The sequence below is a fragment of the Podarcis bocagei genome, assembly GCF_964188305.1.
Source record: "Podarcis bocagei genome assembly, chromosome: Z".
Classification (NCBI taxonomy): domain Eukaryota; kingdom Metazoa; phylum Chordata; class Lepidosauria; order Squamata; family Lacertidae; genus Podarcis; species Podarcis bocagei.
In genome coordinates this window covers 32,163,584-32,184,467 of record NC_138140.1, presented here as the reverse complement: position 1 = coordinate 32,184,467, position 20,884 = coordinate 32,163,584, and positions in this window count along the sequence as shown.

The window sequence follows — 20,884 nt, the reverse complement described above, 5'->3', positions numbered from 1 at the left end:
GGAGGCAGCATGCCTCTAACGCCAGTTTCTGGGAATCACAGCGGGGGAGTGCTGTTGTGCTTTGTTTTGCAGGCTTCCCATCGGGACATATTGCCGGCCACTTTGAGAGCAGAATGCTAAATTAGATAGGCCATTGGCCTGATCCAGTAGAGCCCTTCCTATGTTTTTATGTTAGGATTCATACTTACCAATTTAAAAATGAGGACTAATCACACCCAAACTTGGGCAAAGTCCTTGCCAGGATGTGTAACTATCCCTTTACAGACCTGATCCTCATTATGTTTTCTTAATTCCCAAATCCATGTAATGACCATTGCAACCCCTCTGTTACATAATTATGAGAAATACTTCGTCTGGGTTAACACAGAAGACTGAGTCACCAGGCGATCTAATTCACTTGAGTACCAAGGAACCGTTGCAATGATAATAATCCATTAATGGTACACATTGCAATTATTATAGGAGATTCCTTCCTTAAGCAGTCGTTACAACTGCATGATTGCCAAACAAATTGATTCTGATCGCTGCTTTTCAGAGGGGTACCATTAAGATGTCATCATCATTTGACTCTAGTCGTGTAGGCAATGGAAGGTGTTCTTTTTTTAATGCATTAAAATGTTAAATATATTTAGGACTGCAACCCTTGACTAGACTTTTGTGGATACTTGCAAGACAGCAAGTCCTCCTGAATCCAATTAGATAGTATTGGGTAACATAATGCATTTAAAAATAATACTAATATGCAAAAGGTCTTATCTATTACGACCTATTAAGGTTGGAATGTGTGAAAAGTAAGCAATTCCAAGTAGACATGAAGATGCAAAATGAGTGATAAAATCTAGCACTGTGGAGTGTTACCTTTTATGTTACTAACATATGTTAGAATGGCTCAAACTCAGGATGAAAGGGAGAAATGTGCCAAGAGGAAGGTACGCTTGGCAAATCCTCACCGTGATCAACTCCCACCCGGAAACCTATGTCTCCACTGTGGAAGGACGTGTGGATCCAGAATTGGCCTCCACAGTCACTTACGGACTCACTGTTAAGACCGTGTTCATGGCAGACAATCTTACTTGGCTATGAGTAATTGCCAAAGAAGAAGAAAGAAGAAAAGTGGCTGGAGCAACCCAGTAAGATGTGTGGGGTATAAATAGTAAAATTATCATTATGTCCATATTGTCATTAGAAAAATGTTGGAGGGTATGCAATACTAGTTTTATTCCACTAGGGCTACATTGCTTTTTTATCTTTCGTTGGACTATATACCATTATAATCTGTGGTCATTACTCTTGCCTGAAATTTGTCAGTTGTACCCAGGTAAGTTCTACTCAGAGTAGAACTTAACGGAATTAAGTTAGTTGTGTCAATGCATTTCAATGGGTCTACTCCAGAGCTTTCCAGACTGTTTTGTTGCAACACGTTAGTGTGTTGGCTGCAGTGCGTAGGTGTGTCACACAAATGCTCCTCACACTCCTTCTGGGACTAGAAAGGGGTTAGTTTAACCTCCGGTTTGCTAGTAAAACTGAATTACTGTGTCGCGAAATGATGCATTTCCAAAAAGTGTGTCACCAGCATGAAAAGTTTGTAAAACTTTGGTCTACTCAATTGCTGAATACAGCCCTGTAGAATTGTAATTTTATAAATTGCTCTGAGGGGACAGGGTGGGGATTTTGGGTTCCTGTAGATGCGGTTGGACTCCAGCTCCCATCACCCCCAGCAAAGCATTGGGGATGATGTGAGTTGTAGTCCAGCAACATCCATGTCCTAAGGCATGGTCTCAAAATCTATTAAATTAAAAAAAATGAGCCTAAACCAAAATTGCTACTTGGTCAGAGCAAGCATAGGTATATGTAAAAAGAAGATATATTTATAAAAGAAGACATAGGGTATGGATGCCATTCAAAGAGTCTTCAGGCACAGTATCAGTCTGTTTTAGAACTCCTGGATTCATAAATTGCCTCTGAGTTCTCAGTTTCCTCATCTGTTAAATATGATTGAAAATAATGTTGTGTCTGGGCAGGGGGGAAGTTCTGAAGATGAACTCATTAATGCAGGAGACATTCAGACACCATGGTGATGACGAGGAACATTCAAACAGCAACAAGGAAATGAATGGTTCTGTAGCCTGTGCGGGGATTGGATGATAAGGCATGGGGAGCTGCACATTGAATGATGAAGATGAAAAGAACTATTGAATAGCTGCCTCATTCACTGAGCATCATCCATCCTCGGTACTGACGGGCAGCCAAGCTAGCACCGAGACATAAAAATAGGACGTTGTCATGCAATTAAGTATGGCTTCTTGTAATATATACAGATGGAAACAATGGTCATGTTCCAAATGCCACGTCAATTCTTGCAACCATTTGAGAAGAGGACTTTGCAACCCCAGTTGCTCTTGCTTCCGAGATACACACTTGGTTAATTTGGTTAACTGTTGTGCTTCTCGGTTATCCTGGCAAACAAGTTGGGTGCGATCCAGCCAAAATTAAGTACTTTGTGCTCTCCCGAAGATATCAGCAGCATGTAAAAGCGCTTCACTTTTGCGGCATTGTGCTCAACAGATTTAATTCTGCAATTTCCAGAATGCAGAGAACCAAAAGGTTTAAAGTGTGAGGGGGGACACTTTCTGATAGCCGAAATAAAATTTCATACCACTTGGAGAAATTTCCACTTCTGGCTTGAATCTCAAATATATATTTTTTTTGTTTAGAAGTTTGATATTGTTTTGATTGTTTTGATATTGTTTTTTGATTGTTGATGAAGTTCTAGGCAACAAATGTGAAATATCAATTTATCAGGAATTCTTTGAGGACTTTGGTCTTTGTGAATGTGGAGTGGCCTGATCTCTTCAGCTGATGTCTGTGTCTGAATAAGCTATCCAATGAGCCCATCACACATCTCTGAAAAGCACAAAGGATGTAGTTTGCTTATGATTGACTGGGGTCACATCCACACCATACATTTAAAGCAATCTTGAACCACTTTAACAGTAATAGAATAGAATAGAATAGAATAGAATAGAATAGAATAGATTCTTTATTGTCATTACACAAGTGCAACATTGTACAAAGTGCAACGAAATTGGATGCCATCCCTTAAAACATCAAAAGCAAGACAACAACAACAACCAAACAAACCACATTCCAGCCACACCCACACCACACCCATCAAACTCCCAGGTCACACTATCGAGTTACAGCATTCAAAAAGGCCACAGCTCTTGGATAGAAACTGTTTTTCAGTCTATTTGTCTTTGACTTGATGTTTCTATATCTCCTGCCAGAAGGCAGTAGTGCAAACAGACCGTGTCCCGGGTGAGATGAATCCTGCAGGATGTTATTTGCTTTCCTAAGACAACGGGAACCGTACAGTTCTTCCAAAGATGGGAGAGGATGACCAATAATCCTTTGGGCTGTGGTTATGACCTTCTGGAGCACCTTCCTCTCCCTAGCTGTACAACTGGAGAACCAAGCACAAATACAGTATGTAAGAATGCTCTCTATGGAGCCTCGGTAGAAGCACACCAGCAGTCTCTCACTCAGATTGTTCTTCTTTAAAAGTCTGAGGTAATAAATTCTCTGCTGGGCCTTCTTCACCAGAGCAGTGGTATGTGCTCCCCCCCCCCAAAGAAACTTGGGAGCTGTAGTTTGTTAAGGGTGCTGATATTGCAGCTACATGAGCTGAATAAAGTCTCTCAGCACATTTAATAAACTACACACAGGTCCTGCTATCCACACACTTACTATCCAAAAATTCACTTCTCTGCACATTAAAAATTATGCCCAAACCTCACTACAGTGGTACCTTGGGTTACATACACTTCAGGTTACATGTGCTTCAGGTTATAGTACCAGAAATAGTACCTCAGGTTAAGAACTTTGCTTCAGGATGAGAACAGAAATCGTGCTCCAGTGGTGCAGCGGCAGCAGGAGGCCCCATTAGCTAAAGTGGTGCTTCAGGTTAAGAACAGTTTCAGGTTAAGAACAGACCTCCGGAACAAATTAAGTATTTAACCCAAGGTACCACTGTATATGCACTGCAGATTCACTTACCCAAATAACAGAATTGTTTCCTTTCTTGTTTGCCCATGCTTAGATGGTCAGCAGCAGCTATTTTCAGGCAGCAACCATGGGGAGAGGGAGAGAGAAGCAAGACTGGATGAATCAGGGAGTAGGAATGTTCAGACAAATAAGTTTTTTTCCTTTGTCTCTTTGTTAATGGCTACAGCCATTTCAGGAAGAAGCCATGGAGCGAGAGGGGAGGGAGATCAGGTAAATCCCACTTGAGAAATATTTCCATAGGAAATAGCAGAAATCATGGACTTGTTATGTGAACACTCACCTCATGAACAGCTTTCATGGAACACATTGCATTCAGTAAGCAGGAACTGTGTGCCAGGATTTGAGGGGTGGGGTGGGGGGAAACATGACTGCTAAAGTGGTACAAAAGTGCTTTAAATGTATGGTGTGGGCATAGCCAATTTTCCAGTTGCTATATGTGGTCAAGTTACAAAGTCTGAGCTGCTCCTGGACTCAACACTGATATTTAAAAGGCATCGTATATATCTTGCTAAGAATGTCTTCTTCCACATTTGGCTAATCTGTTTTGCAAGGCTGGTTGGCTGCCAGGAGGGATGTCTCAGAGTTGGTCCAATACCTACTTCAAAAAGATGACAGGTAAGGCTTTAAAACAGGGGTGGGAAACCCATGGTCTTCCACATGTTTTGGGGCTCCATCTCCCATCAGCCCCAGCCTGGATAGCTGATGTTCAGGAATGAGAGGTTGCTGTAGTTTAGCAATACCTGGAGTACCACAGGTTCCCCACTCATCCTTCAAAAGCAAGCAAACAACCAAGCAAGCAAACAAGCAAGCAAGCAAGCAAACAAACAAACAAACAAACAAACAAACAAACTGAATGCAAGTTTGTTTTAGTAGCAGCTTGCCAACTTGCGCCTCACCCACTTACTATTCCATTCTTAAATATATATTTCTCTTCCTTTGCAAACACTGGATTTGAACTGGTGCTTCCTATCTAAAGTCTCTTAAACCAATCCTGCTACATACTGACCCCTGCTGGGAAAAACAAAAATATTTGCAATTTTCTTTTTTACTGACTGACTAACTTTCATTTCTCTCTCTTTTTTTGCAATCTCAGTTCACTTCCTCACATTTCCAGATCAGTTTGCAATTTTATCAAAAGTCCGTATGAAAATTCACCAGATTTCAGTCTGCATTTCTCCCAATATGCATATGTTTGTGTGCAGTTTTGTTTGACATATACATTTTTGCAAGCAATTTTTGCCTAACAGAATGCATTTTTTGCATGTTCTTTTCACTAAGGCTCATTCCCCCCCTAATATACACAATGAATAGAAAATACAATTTAAAAACCGATAAAAATTACTGCAACATTGAAACATGTAAAACTGTTTCAGAATGGAACAGAACAATGTAAATTCAACAACAACAAACAAACAAACAAACACACACACACACACACACACACACACACACACACACACACACACAACACCACAAAGCACCTTAATTCCTAAAGGCCAAGTTAAAGAGGTGCATCTTCAGTATATGGTGAAAATTGTACAATGACAATGCTACATGCATCTCTATGGGCAGGGAGTTCCACAGTTTTGGTCTGCCACAGAGAAAGTTCTCTCATGGAGAAACAGTGCTTAATGCCCAAGCAGTCTTCTAGGTATGAATGAATTTATTAATACAGTCACAGACCAGCATCAACACACACAATATCACAGATCATAAAAATATCAGAAATACAAAGGACAATATGAGTATAACAAGGATTTAAATACAGTGGTGCCTCGCAAGACGAAAAGAATCCGTTCCGCGATTCTCGTCGTCTAGCGATTTTTTCGTCTTGCGAAGCAAGCCCATTGATTAGCGCTACAGCGGTCTAGCGGCTTTCCGTGATCAGCTGTTAAGCGGGTTTTTCAGCGGAACAGCTGATAGGCGGCTTAGGAAAAGGGGGGGGAGCGAAAAAAACCCGCGGGGACGCGCAAGATTTTTTCGTCTTGCGAAGCAACCCCATAGGGCAATTCGTTTTGCGAAGCACCTCCAAAACGGAAAACCCTTTCGTCTAGCGGGTTTTCCGTCTTGCGAGGCGTTCGTCTTGCGGGGCACCACTGTATAAAAATTAAAATTAATTATTAGCGTGCTCCCTGTAGTTAACATTTGGGGGTTTGGTCATTATGGGATACCACTTACTTCCTGCGATTGATTGCAGACACACAGAATTTGGCTCCATTTAATGTAGTCTTGGGATTCTTATCCTCTAGCAGTAGTTTTAAACTATGGAGTTCTGATTCTTTCCTGGACTTTTGCAAAACAGGTGTAATAAAAGTCAAACGTATATCCTCATAAAGACGACAACATAATAATACATGTAGAGCAGTTTCAACTTCCAACGAGCCACAAGGGCAGACCCGTGCTGTATATGGTTTACCCTCAAATCTGCCCAGGCTTCTAGGTAGTTTCCTCATGTAAAAACCAATTACACAAACATTAAAATATAACCACCCATAATTAAAATACAGTGGTACCTCGGGTTACATATGCTTCAGGTTACAGACGCTTCAGGTTACAGACTCCACTAACCCAGAAATATTACCTTGGGTTAAGAACTTTGCTTCAGGATGAGAACAGAAATCGTGTAGTGGCAGCAGCGGGAGGCCCCATTAGCTAAAGTGGTGCTTCAGGTTAAGAACAGTTTCAGGTTAAGAACGGACCTCCGGAACGAATTAAGTACGTAACCAGAGGTACCACTGTATGTAACAACACAGTTCAATTAAATCATTTAATATTTTAAATTTAATCTTTTGCATGACCTCACATACACATAGTATCCAAATCAAACCTTGTTCCAGTGAACACATCTGAAAGGTGATTAAGGGCTTGACCACACTTAGGCTTGTCCCATGCTTAGGAAGCAGGGGGCTGAGCAGTTTTCTTCCTAGGCATGAGTGTGAGAGGTTGCCGCCTTGCCCCACTCCTTTCCAATGCCAGATTCCCGTATAAGCTAAACAAGCTATAGCTTAGGGCCTCACTCTCTTGGGGGCTCCCAAAAAATTTAAAGAAAAGAAACCTGGATGTACATTTCCAAAATTCAAGATAAAAAACAAATAAAATAAAACCTACATACAGTTAGAGCTTAATAATTATTTCGCTATTAATATACTTCTTAATTGTATTTCACTATTAATATTCTTCTTCTTAATTGTATTTCAGTTCAACAATTACTTTGATAAAATACATATTTTGTTATCTGCAAATGGCTTTAGGTACCTATTAGGTCTGTAGATTACCATATAGCATATATTCAACACAAAAAACAGCAACAATTTGTTGTTGACAAAGGACAGCTGGACATATAAAGGGCCCCATTACCTTCAGTAGCTTAGGGCCTCATCAAACCTAAATCCGGCCCTGCTCCTTTCCCAGGGAAAACCTGCTCTTTCCTGCTAAATTGGAGCAAACATTACTCTGGAGAAACACAATGGCATGGTGGGCGGTTGGGAGTGGGGAGTGATCCCGTGAAATGTTCTTTTTAAAAAGTGTAAAAAAGGGAACAAATAACTGCTTAAACAGCCCGGCAGAGGGAGCTATTTTCTTAGTTTTCACTTGGGACAGTACCTTGTCTTGCATATCCAAATTACTGTATTGATTCTCAGCATGTTATGTTAAATTGGCTGACTCTTTAAGATTTTGTAATATCTGGGCATTACTTAAAATTAGCACTCCTTTTTAGAGTAGTTGCAAAGGATCTAGTAGTATATTTCTTAAATATGCCCATGTGTGCAAAATCAAACATCATATTCAGTTTTTATTTCCCGCCCCCTTAAAGCATTACAATTTTAGGCTGCTGTCCTCACCAAGTCTACTCAGAGTTAAGTCCTACTGAGTTCAATGAGGCTTACTTCTAAGTAAGAAGAGGTTTAGGGCTGCAGCCCAATTTTGTTTTTATACATTATCTTTTAATCTGGTATTTTATTTGGTTGCTTTCTTTGTGGTGTGCTCAAATTGTAACTACTCTAAATACCAGTGGGGAAAAAAATCACTATTCATGTATGTAAATGCACACGTAATCAGCACTGTTCATTCAAGGATGGAGAAGAATATTTTTAAGCAAACTTAAATAATTTATACCTACCAGACTAATTCATGGATTGGAGATAGCCTTCTGATTTTGCACTTCTTCAAATTTGACGCCAGGGATGGGGGAGAAATTTGATTCAGTTCATGTTTAAAGGTAAGCCTGCCTGACCCATACTTTTCAAAACAATACATATACTGAAAGGCATTCACCCTTCAAAGTTTGCCCTTCTCTGAATTTTGTGTTGTCATTCTCCAGCCAACCAAAATTTACAAAAGTTTGCATTTTGTTAAGGGAAAGTGTGCTTCAAATGTAGATATTGGTGAAAATAACATACAAAAATGCATTCTGTTAGGAGAGTTTGCTGATTATGTACATCAGTGAAAACTGCATACGAAGAGGTATGAAAATGTACGAGAATTTCTGGGGAATTTTCATGAAGAGTTAAAAAAAATCACAAAAATTCACAGATTAGTGTGAAAACTGGAGGGAACAGACTTATGAATCAACACATGTAAAACTAGCATAGAGTAGAAAGAGAATGATCCATCCACCCCTATAGTTCACAGATCTGTTGCCTCTCTCCATTTAAATGAACGAGTCAGGTGGCTCTTGCGACCCCTCACCTGTATTTGAGAGTGCCAAAAGCAATGGTTCTTTTCCTGGATCTGAATGCATTGATCAAAGCAATGCTATTTTAAATTTGCTTTTATCTGTTCTTATACAATATAATTTATGTTCTATGGCTCTTCCTGCTGTTCTATTGGGGGTTGTCTGTGGATTTCTTTTTATAAAAGCAACCATCAGTTTTAATACATTTTAAATTGTATTCATGCTTTGTGTCCTTTGCAAAAATTGTGAGTTGCTTGGAGACCTTTTTATGTGCAGCATGTGACTAATAACTGCAATCAATAATAATGATGACAAATCAGCCCCAGGACGATGGGTCACAGGAAATGCTTCCACTTACAGTTCCCAATGCCCTTTACTCAGGCCCTGAGTTTTTGCATTATTCAATCTGATTTTCTTCTTCCTGTATGCAAGAAGCATAATTACTGAATGAATGAATGAATGAATCTTTATTTGCGTCAGTCATCAGCCATAGCAATAAAACAACAATACGATATGCAAATAATAGAAATAAAAAGTCAATTATATAAATAATAATAATAATAATAATAATAATAATAATAATAATAATAATAATTTATTTGTACCCCGCCCATCTGGCTGGGTTTCCCCAGCCACTCTGGGCGGCTTCCACAGAAACCAAAAAACGCTAAAATATCATACATTAAAAGCTTCCCTGAATAGGGCCGCCTTAAGATGTCTTCTGAATGTCAGGTAGTTGTCCATCACCTTGACATCCAATGGGAGGGCATTCCACAGGGCGGGCGCCACCACCGAAAAGGCCCTCTGCCTGGTTCCCTGTAGCTTCGCTTCTCGCAATGAGGGAACCGCCAGAAGGCCCTCGGCGCTGGACCTCAGTGTCCGGGCAGAACGATGGGGGTGGAGACGCTCCTTCAGGTATACTGGGCCGAAGCCGTTTAGGGCTTTAAAGGTCAACACCAGCACTTTGAATTGTGCTCGGAAACGTACTGGGAGCCAATGTAGGTCTTTCAAGACCGGTGTTATGTGGTCTCGGCGGCCGCCCCCAGTCACCAGTCTAGCTGCCGCATTCTGGATTAGCTGTAGTTTCCGAGTCACCTTCAAAGGTAGCCCCACGTAGAGCGCATTGCAGTAGTCCAAGCGGGAGATAACTAGAGCATGCACCACTCTGGCCAGACAGTCTGCGGGCAGGTAGGGTCTCAGCCTGCGTACCAGGTGGAGTTGGTAGACAGCTGCCCTGGATACAGAATTGACCTGCGCCTCCATGGACAGCTGTGAGTCCAAAATGACTCCCAGGCTACGCACCTGGTCCTTCAGGGGCACAGTTACCCTATTCAGGACCAGGGAGTCCTCCACACCAGCCCGCCCCCTGTCCCCCAAAAACAGTACTTCTGTCTTGTCAGGATTCAACTTCAATCCATTAGCCGCCATCCATCCTCCAACCGCCTCCAGGCACTCACACAGGACCTTCACCGCCTTCACTGGTTCTGATTTGAAAGAAAGGTAGAGCTGGGTATCATCTGCATATTGATGGACACCCAGTCCAAACCCCCTGATGATCTCTCCCAGCGGCTTCATATAGATGTTAAAAAGCATGGGGGAGAGGACGGAACCCTGAGGCACCCCACAAGTGAGGGCCCAAGGGTCTGAACACTCACCCCCCCACCACCACTTTCTGAACACGGCCCAGGAGGAAGGAGCGAAACCACTGTATAACAGTGCCCCCAGCTCCCAACCCCTCTAGACGGTCCAGAAGGATGTTATGGTCGATTGTATCAAAGGCCGCTGAGAGATCCAGCAGAACTAGGAAACAACTCTCACCTTTGTCCCTAGCCCGCCGGAGATCATCAACCAGTGCGACCAAGGCAGTTTCAGTCCCATGATGAGGCCTGAATCCCGACTGGAAGGGATCCAAATGGTCCGCATCCTCCAGGCATGCCTGGAGTTGTTCAGCAACCACTCGCTCAATCACCTTGCCCAAGAATGGAAGATTTGAGACTGGGCGATAGTTGGCCATACTGGCCGGGTCTAAAGATGGTTTTTTAAGAAGCGGTTTAATGACCGCCTCTTTCAGTGGATCTGGGAATGTTCCCTCACAGAGGGAAGCATTCACCACCCCGCAGAGCCCATCGCCCAGCCCTTCCCGGCTAGCTTTTATAAGCCAGGATGGGCAAGGATCAAGGAGACAGGTGGTTGGTTTCACTCGTCCAAGCAGCCTGTCCACATCCTCGGGGGTAACGGATTGAAATTGATTCCATGCAACTTGACCAGACAGGGCTCTAGCACTCTCCCGCCCCAGCCCTGCTCCCACGGTGGTGTCTAGCTCCTTCCGAATATGAGTGATTTTATCTGCAAAATACTTTGCAAAATCGTTGCAGGAGATCTTGGGGTCTTTACAAGGCCCCGGTGGTAAAGGTGGTTCCGTTAAATTGCGGACCACCTGAAAGAGTCTCCTGCTACATTTTAGGGTTTGGAATCAATAGTCAAATAGCGGATCTTATTTTGATTGCCCCAGCTAACAACCTTGCAACCTTTGCTGTCACTTGCTCATCTTGATCTGCCAAGAGAAAGGACACTGTGGCAGTGGTTGGGCAACCTGGATTGGACAATAAAAGAGGAGTGACAATCTCATTCCTCAAGTCTTTATAAAGAGTGGAAGCCAGAAGGGCATGCACCACTGATTTGATACTGCCATCTCTGAATGTTTCAGTGTATTAACACGTGCCTTGTGTTACATTTCTTCTCCCATAGGGCTTATGCACATAAATGTATTAAAATACATGCTTGTCTATAATTAGTGCATATTTCACCTAGGATTACAAGTAGAGAATGCCATGGACACTTGTAAGTGGCATGCAATTGTCAAGGATTATGACTTCCAAATGTCCACAGCAGTACTTGCTTGTAATCCTTACAGCAGCCCTATACAGCAGGTATGGAGAACCAGTAGCCTTCCAGAAGTTGTCAGGTTCTGCCATGGACTGGCTGGATGATGGTGGGAGGCACCCACTGGGGAACCCCCAAGAGATCCCCAGGGAAAGTGGGATGACGAAGAGTGGTCAGAGGGAGAAGAGGGAACAGATTGAGAAGAGGAGATGTCAGGAACTGAAGAAGTTACAGGATTTAGTGAACAGGAAGAGGTTGGGGCAGAGTGCAGTCCAGAATCAGAGGCACAAGAAGAGGCTAGAGACGAAGGGGCCAAAATGAAGAGATCAGGCAGGCTGCTGCTGAAGCCAGGGAGTCCTCCCCTCCTGCTGCAATGGGCAGCTCCTCTCTTCCCTGGTCTCCCAGAAGCCAAAGAGGTATGAAGAGGGCAGAGAAAAGACAAGCAAAATGAAGACGCCTTCCGGAGGAATGTGGGGGGGGGGGAGAGAGAGACATAGGGAGCCGTGGGTACGTTTTCAATCTTCACAATTGCCTCACAATTGGGGCAGGATCTACGGGGAAGAGTTTCTGTGCTCGCTAAGCCTGACCTCCCAAGCTGTTTCATTTCTTTGAATAAAGAGTTAACTTCTCTGACACCATGTGAGTTATTACTGACCTGTTCCTGACACCCGCACTGACAGGCCCCAACCCCTTCCCCAAATAGCATGCTCAATGGGCAAAGCACGTAGGAGTTGTAGTCTAGCAATATTGTGAGGGCCACAGGTTCCTTAACCTGGCCCTCTTTCTGGCTGCACTGGCTCCTTCATATGTTGTTTCAACAATATAAGCTCATATGTGGGGATAGAGTGGCGTATGGCGGGGATGGGGAACACTTTTCAGCCCAAGGGCCAAAAGCAAAAGTGGGCAGAGCAAGAAATGTGGCTGTTGCATTTATGCTATAGGCTAGTTTCTATGCTCACATCCTATATCCGTCCAGTCAAGCAAGAACCATTATCAGAGCTTAAGGACACAACCTAGCCAGGTGAAAACACCCAAGGAAGGGTGCAAAGGAGATCTGGTGCAAGGTGTGGTTCAGGAGGGTGTGTGGCCTGAGATGAGTCCTGAATGACGGATTAAGAGGTCCATTTAGCTCTCGTGCACATTGTTCCCTATCCTGATGAAGGGTTCCATCACTGAATGTGGACATTCTGCAGGTCCATGGATGGCTGCGTGTGGACAAAACGTGATCAGTGTGTGGTTAAGTTTTGAAAATCTGTGGTGTGGAGGAGGCCTTGTGGGAACAGGTCCTTCAAGCTCACTGTTTGATGTTACCGCACAAGCTGATTTTTTTCCATGTGCACTGAGGCTCTGCCTTGCCCTTTTGATTCTGCTGCTGCAGTTGTTTGAAGCATGCAGATATTTATCATTGCGTTCTCCCAGCTAGCCCTAATTTCCATTATACACACCCTGTGGCCCATTTTCTTCGTGCTAAAGTGCAAACACATACACACACACCTTAGGGATTGGCACATAACAGAGCATATCATGTAGCTGTTGGACCACCAAGTTGCCATACAGATTTATCAAGGCTACCGATGGTAGCACAGTCTTTTTTCTATAAAAAAAAAAAGTTTACTAAGTGTTCCAAAATTCCACACGTGCATTTCAATACATAATAAAGACTCCCCCCCCCCACTTCCCACCAGCTTTCCCACGGTGCTTCTATTTCTTTCTCTGGTGCACCCTATCTTCTATCTCTTAAACCTTAACAAAACTATTGCAATATTTAATCCCTTCTGTTGCTCATTGTTCAAATCCTGCTCGTGTGCTCATCATATGATACTATTTCTTTAAATCTGAGGAGAGTTTCCATTCTTCCACAAAACCTTCATCCTTAGGTTCTCTTAAGGTAAAGGTAAAGGGACCCCTGACTCCTCGGGGAGCAGGGTTTGTGTGTTTAGGCCAGTTCCAGGGGGTGGTGGTGGCAGCCAGGCCTGGTGGGGCTTTGCTCAGTCCCCATGTGACTGAGGATCTCTAGGAAAACTAGGTGTCAGTACTGTGTAATGGTGAGTACCACCAGAAAAAAAACCACTGCATTTTAAAGCACATTAAAAGCACATCCCCCAAGAATTCTAGGAGCTGTAATTTACTCCCCACACTACAGTTCCTAGCTCCCTTAACAAACTACAGTTCCCAGGATTATTGTGGGGCTTCATGTTTTTAATGTGTTTTCAATGTATGGTGTGCTTGCAGTCTCAGGTGAAATGTGTGTCCCTGTGCACATTTAATTCTCCATTTGTAGGTTCACATATTAGGTGCAAGATTTGGAGACATTTAGCTCCCTTTTTGTTTTGCTTTTACAGAAAAAATGTCTGGTTTTCACAAACCATATAATATAGATATGTGTTCGGAAATGCACTAGTAAGGGTTTACCTTTTTTAAAAAAAGAGTTACCATTAAAATTTGAAATATTTGATAAATCCAGAACAAAACCATTACGTTGGTTTTGCTAATCGGACTGGATTTCTAGCTTATCCTGTCTTTGGAATCAGGTGAATTCCAGTGTAATTATGTAAAGCTTGTTATATATTTAATGTTGCTCTGTTTGTTATCTTAAGCTTAGCCGCCGCCACCCAGAAATATAGGTGCAAAACAATGAATGAATGGGTTCCTTCTAGAATCCACACTCCTGCCCATCCACACCCAGTTTCACAATACAATTGAGAGCCAGTGTGACACACTCAAGTGTTTTTATTTTGACGTGTTGGTGGAGGAGGGGAAAGCTAATCTGTGCCTTAAAGGAAGGTTTAGGGAACCTGTGTCCCTCTAGGCGCTGCTGTACTACAATTCCCTTCATCCCTTACCACTAGCCATGCTAGCTAGGGCTGATGAATTCCAACAACAACTGGAGGGTCACAGGTTCCCCATGTCTGGTTTAAAAGATGGCAACAGGGGGTTTACATTGCTGAACTAGTTTCACCAGGAGACCCAGGTTCATATCCCCTACTCAGCCAGGATTGGCCCTGGGTCAATCATTGTCTCTCAGCCTAATATCCGTTATAGGACTACAGTGGTACCTCGGGTTAAAGCCGCTTCAGGTTACAACCGCTTAAGATTACAGACTCCGCTAACCCAGAAATAGTACCTCGGGTTAAGAACTTTGCTTCAGGATGAGAACAGAAATCGTGCTGCGGCGGCAGCGGGAGGCCCCATTAGCTAAAGTGGCGCTTCAGGTGAAGAACAGTTTCAGGTTAAGAACAGACCTCCGGAACGAATTAAGTTCTTAACCCGAGGTACCACTGTACTATGAGGGGTAGTGATAGAAAAACTATGCATATTACCCTGAGCTCATTGGAGGAAGGGGCAATATATAAATAAATTAACCCATGTGGACCGCTGGGATTTATTTTGACACAGCAGGTAACTTTGCTTAAAAGGAAAGCCTCAGCTTTCTAAAAAAAGGGGGAAGGCTTGCCTCTTTGTCAGCTGGAGCTGCAGTAGGGAGCACCTCAGATGAAGCTTGTCTAAAATAAATTATCTGGATTTCAGCCAGTATGCTTTAAAAACTATAAACTCAAAGGGTAGTATTAGTGTCCTGACCAAAGAAGTAATATCATCATTAACACTAATTAAAAATAATGCTGTTGCCAATCATTTCCTTTTCTTTTTTTAGTTTAAAGTCAGTAGAGGCCCAATGGCTACCCTCGGGATACAAAAAATAAGAATAAAAAAATGCAACATTGAGCCGAACAGTCATAAGGATGTGTGAGGGTTCAATTAAAAGCTATATTTATATGACAACAGGATGTAATAGCGCTGATTAACAACCTGTTTTATAAGATATTTCAGCAACAATTTAAGCCGGCAAGTATTGAAGCTGTCATACAGCATGACAGGACAAGGGTTCATAACATTAAGCCCAGCTCACATTTAAAGCCAGCTCACATTTAAAGACAAACATGCCTCATTCACACTTCCTAAAAGAACACATGAACTGAAACATAGCCAACCTTCAATATTTTAAGTTCTCTGAATTTTGCAACGTGGCTCTCTAGCAAAGCAATTTGTACAAAAGGTATAGACTAGGATAAAGCAAGCAGAGTGTTGTGAGTTGGGGCTGGGCGTAGGCTGTATGCCTGAGTCCCTTCCAATTCCTAGATACAACAAGGATTCAATTGCTAGAATAGCCAAGGAAGCTTCTTGGTAATGGTCTAAGTATGGATTGTTAAGGTAACAAAGGAAGTAGTTCTGTGCACCGAATGGGTTGATCTCCTCCCTCAACTGCCTGTTAGTTTGAAAGACAAAGGCCAGAGTTGAGAATGGTGTGTGTAAGCTAGAAGTTATAGCAGACTGCAGACTGGGCACCTGAAAGTCAGAATCATGCCTGATTTCTGCTGGAATCCAAGGCTGTGGCTATGGGAGAAGCAGTGCCTTCTTGGGGTATTAATGCTGTGAGCCTCTCCATCACAGGCTCAGGTTGTACATATGTGTCAATAAACCATATACAGTGGTGCCTCGCAAGACGAAATTAATTCGTTCCGCAAGTCTCGTCGTCTTGCGGTTTTTTCGTCTTGCGATGCACGGTTTCCCATAGGAATGCATTGAAAATCAATTAATGCGTTCCTAGGGAAACCGCTTGCCAGGCTGGCGGTGCGGAGAAGGGCTTTTCTCCACAAGCCTTCAGGACAGGTACGGGAACAGAGGGGAAGGCGCCTCTGTTCCCGGGGCTTGCGTGGGAGGAGGGTTTTTCCTCCCCGCCGCCAACATTCAGAACAGCATTCTGAATGTTGGCGGTGGGAAGGAAAACCCTCCTCCCACCCCAAGTCTTCAGGAAAGCCATCCGATGCCACGCGGCGGGAGGAGGCGTTCCCCCCCGGCATCGGAGCTTCGTTCCGATGCCGCGCGGCGGGAGGAGGCGTTCCCCCCCTGCCCGGCATCGGAGCTTCGTTCCGATGCCGCGCGCCGGGAGGAGGCGTTCCCCCCCCCGCCCGGCATCGGAGCTTCGTTCCGATGCCGCGCGCCGGGAGGAGGCGTCCCCCCCCGCCCGGCATCGGAGCTTCGTTCTGATGCCGCGCGGGGGGGAGGAGGCTTTCCCCCCCCCGCCCGGCATCGGAGCTTCCTTCCGATGCCGCGCGGGGGGGGGAGGAGGCATTCCCCCCCCCCGCCCGGCATCGGAGCTTCCTTCCGATGCCGTGCGGGGGGGGGAGGAGGCGTTCCCCCCCGCCCGGCATCGGAGCTTCCTTCCGATGCCGCGGGGGGGGGGAGGAGGCGTTCCCCCCCGGCCCGGCATCGGAGCTTCGTTCTGATGCCGCCCGGCGGGAGGAGGCGTTCCCCCCCCCCGCCCGGCATCGGAGCTTCGTTCCGATGCCGCGCGGCGGGAGGAGGTCCGAGGACAGTGGGGAAGACGCGCTGCGCTTCCCCGCTGTCCCGGAGATTTGCCTATGGGCTGTCGTCTTGCGAGGCAAGCCCATAGGGAAATTCGTTTTGCGAAGCGCCTCCAAAACGGAAAACCCTTTCGTCTAGCGGGTTTTCCGTCTTGCGAGGCGTTCGTCTTGCGGGGTACCACTGTATCCACAATCTCTGCCATCCTCATTCTTAGGAAACCGAACCCTTGGTAAGCATCTGGAAGCCCTGGAATCTCACACCGCTCAGAGACTGGGATGGAGTGCAACAGTATAAATGTGTATATTCTTGAAAACTACGTACAAAAACTCACATGCTCAATGAAAATGCTGCAGCAACAACCGCAGGGCATGAGGGAAGGGAGAAGAGAACTGGGAGGGAGGGAGGAGAGGGTGTAAGAGGCTGTACTGTTTGTAATAATGTGAAAACCCTAATAAACTATAAATTTAAAAATGTTGCAAAATAGTTATATAAGTGTTAACAAAATTTACTTTTGGGAAAGCCAGGTTGTCCTCTGAATATAATTCACCCAGTGAGTGATGGCAGTTGTAAGAGGTTTCCAAATCAGTACAGTTTTGATAGGTTCATGTCACCAACTTGATTCCAAATGGTATCTGATGATATCCAAATGTAGACCAAAACCTGCACCCCGATCTGAGTTGCATCATGCTAAATTTGATGATGATTATCTTAAAAGGTGACCAAATCAGTGCAGTTTGTGATGCTTCGGTCTGCCATATTGATTCAGAACGGCACCCAATTGTAGACAAAAACCAGCTCCTTCATCTCAGGAATCACTGTGCCAAATTTGGTGGTAATACATTCAGAGATGCCCAAATTCATAGAGAATAGATAGACAGACAGATAACTTTTCATTCTAAAATATGTAGTAGAAAATGTAGCTACTATTTTTTAGAAGGGCACAGGAGCTGTAAGTTGGCTTGCAGTTCAGGTGTGCACTGACCCTATCTGCATTCTTCTGCTGGAATTACTGGATTTTATTTCATTGCATGATCAGGTCAGATAAAGAGTGTTGGAGATGTTGGGGTTTTGGTTTTTGTAAACTATGTCCTAAAAAGAAGTCTTTGGAGAAAATAGAAAGTAGTGCTTGAGTTGACTAAGAATTAAATATATGCTTCTACTTCCATGGGAAATGTGTGTGTGTAAGGAGTGTGGTTGTGTGTGGGTTTGGCCTTGCCTATTTTTGAACTTGGCTCAGCCCAGTGCTGAAATGCAGCACCTAACAGTTTTCCTCCAGGGTAACGCGGACCTCAGCATGAAAGTTCCCAGCTCCTGAGCTAAACTATCTCAGTTAGCAGGACTGCAAAAGACCATTCTGTACCTCAGATCCCAAAGAGCCATTGCCAGTCAGATTTGACTAATATGGAGCTAGCTGGACGAGTGGTTTGACTCAGTGCAAGGCAGCTACATCTACTGTCCTCTGTGAGGAGCTGAACTGGCATCCTGGTGTGGTTGGCTTGCTTTTTCATGACCTCCTCCAGTGCAATAATAACAACCCTTGCTCCTGGCTAAGATAATGCTAAACCTGTTCTATGAAAGTGCCTTCTTCTCTAATCGAGAGATCTGGATAAAACGGCACACCTTGAGATGTGTTGCGTCTTTCTGTTAATAGCAGGCGGGCAAAAGGTAATTGTGCTTGGAGAACATTTTTCGAGGGGAGAAAACGTTGGGAATTGAAACTATGAATTGACTTTAACAGCCACATAGCTCTAGCATTCGTGCAGTTTTATCACCGTCTCACGATCAGTCAAGAAGAAGTAGAAAAGTAGGCCTAGATCCCCAAACTCCCTTGAGCCTTGGGTGGAGAAGACAATTAATCATGCTCATCTGTCATCCTTCAGACGAGGTTGCCTCCTCTCCCTTCCCTCCTTGCCTGCCAACATGGCAGGGCATTTATTATCAGTTAAGCGAGTCGCCTTCTCCCCATCTCCACCTACAACCAGTCTCTTGCTTTCTATTAGAATCCCTTAAAATTTGCTTCACTCTTCCAACAGCAGGGCCAGACTGAAGCAGCTGCCTCAGGTGGCAGAATCCCATAGGCCAGCAGCCCTCACAGGCGCCACAGCTGTCCCTGCTGCTGCAGCCATGCTTCCACAGTAAAAGAGGCTTCGGAGAAACAGGGGCGGCACCTTTCTGTTTTGCGTCAGGTGGTGAAATAGGACAGGATGGCCCTGTTCAGTGGTTGGCAAGTGGTAGCCAAATGTGACCCATAATGCTGCTTGGCCCAACAAGAGCAGAATGCTCCTTCCTTCCTGGGGTGTGCCACTACCACCTACACCCATTGTCTCCTCCACCTACCATGGGCTAGCCATTTGTCAGTGCCATGTGCAACCTGCTCTTCTTTTTCCACCCTCCATTATTGATGGTGGAGCAGTGCAATTTGCCTAACCCGCACCACTCAGGAAATTTGGTTATGCATTGATTACTGGCCATTCCAGTAGTCTAGGTAAGTGCCTAGCAATTCTAGTGATTATGGGGCATCTTCCTCTTCCTTACTCCACCCAGGGATTACCTCGCCAGGTTAAGGCATAAGAATAAAATAAGAGCTCTGATACATTTAGCATCCTGTTTTTCACAGTGCCTCCAGGAAGCCCTCCAGATGCCTCCAGGAAGCCCTCAAGCAGAACCTGAGGATAATAGCTATCTGCTGCTGTTTGCATTCAGACACATGCTGCCTCCAAACCTGGAAGTAGCACATAGCCACAATGACGAGTATCCACTGATAGCCTTATCCTCCACAGGTTTTGTCCAGTCCAGGGATTACCAACCTTTTGGGGCTAGTGGGGACCCTTGGAATTTTGAGAAACTACCATGGGCACCAGTCCAAAATTGGCTGCTATGGGGGCATAGCATAGCACAAACTATTTTTAGTTGGCGTAACAAACTTTGGCTACTGCGAGGGAATGATATATAATGCAAAATGCCTGCTAAAATGCTGCTTCCATGCCCCTACCATCAAAAAGGCCCTGGACATCTGCCACCACACTACACTCACAGAGAGAATCTCCTTGCACCTCTCTATTCAGAACAGATGATGCCTTGCCCTGGCATTCAATGATGTAAGGATATTTTTAGGGCAGTGTGTTCAATGTAGGAGAATCTGAGACAGTACAAACAGGAAGAGCAAACTGTCTCCCATTCATTTTTGGAGGGGATATTACTGACACCTGTGGGTGTCATAGGACAAACCACACTGGGCTCAGTGGTGCCTTAAGGCATCATGTTGACAACTCCAAAACCATCTAAATTGGTGGCCATGACCGTATCATATAGATGAGGCCCAACTTCAGATAGGGCAAAGAAGTCACGTACCAGGGACAGGGTGTGCTTTCACAGTGACTGGACTGTAGGAAGACAAGATGAAAGACCACGGTGTGGGAAGACCAAGGCTCAGGCAAAAACTCACACATGGCCTAGTGTGGAGTTGTATGCAATCATGAAGGATAAGGTCACCAGTATCTCTTAGCCCTCCCCTGTCAAAGGCAGTGGCTTCTGAATTGCTTGAATCTGCAGGAGGAGAGGGAGTGCTGTACTGCTCAGGTCATGCTTGTGGGCTTCCTTCCCATAGGCATCTAGTTGGCCATTGTGAAAACAGCCTTCTAGACTTGATGGGCCACAGGCCTGATCCAGGAGGGCTCTTCTTATGAATGTTTTAGACAGCTTCACACATATCCCATTGAAAGCCCAGCCAGATCTCTAGCTGAGGGTCCCCAGTCTAATTGCCTAACCACAGGAAACATTTATGTGTTAAAAAATATGGCATATGGTTGTGCTTTTCTTGAAATATAGCTCTCTGTATTTGGCAGCAAACACAGTTGCTTCCAGCAGGCACGGAGGGTGTTTGTTGTTCGTCCCCCT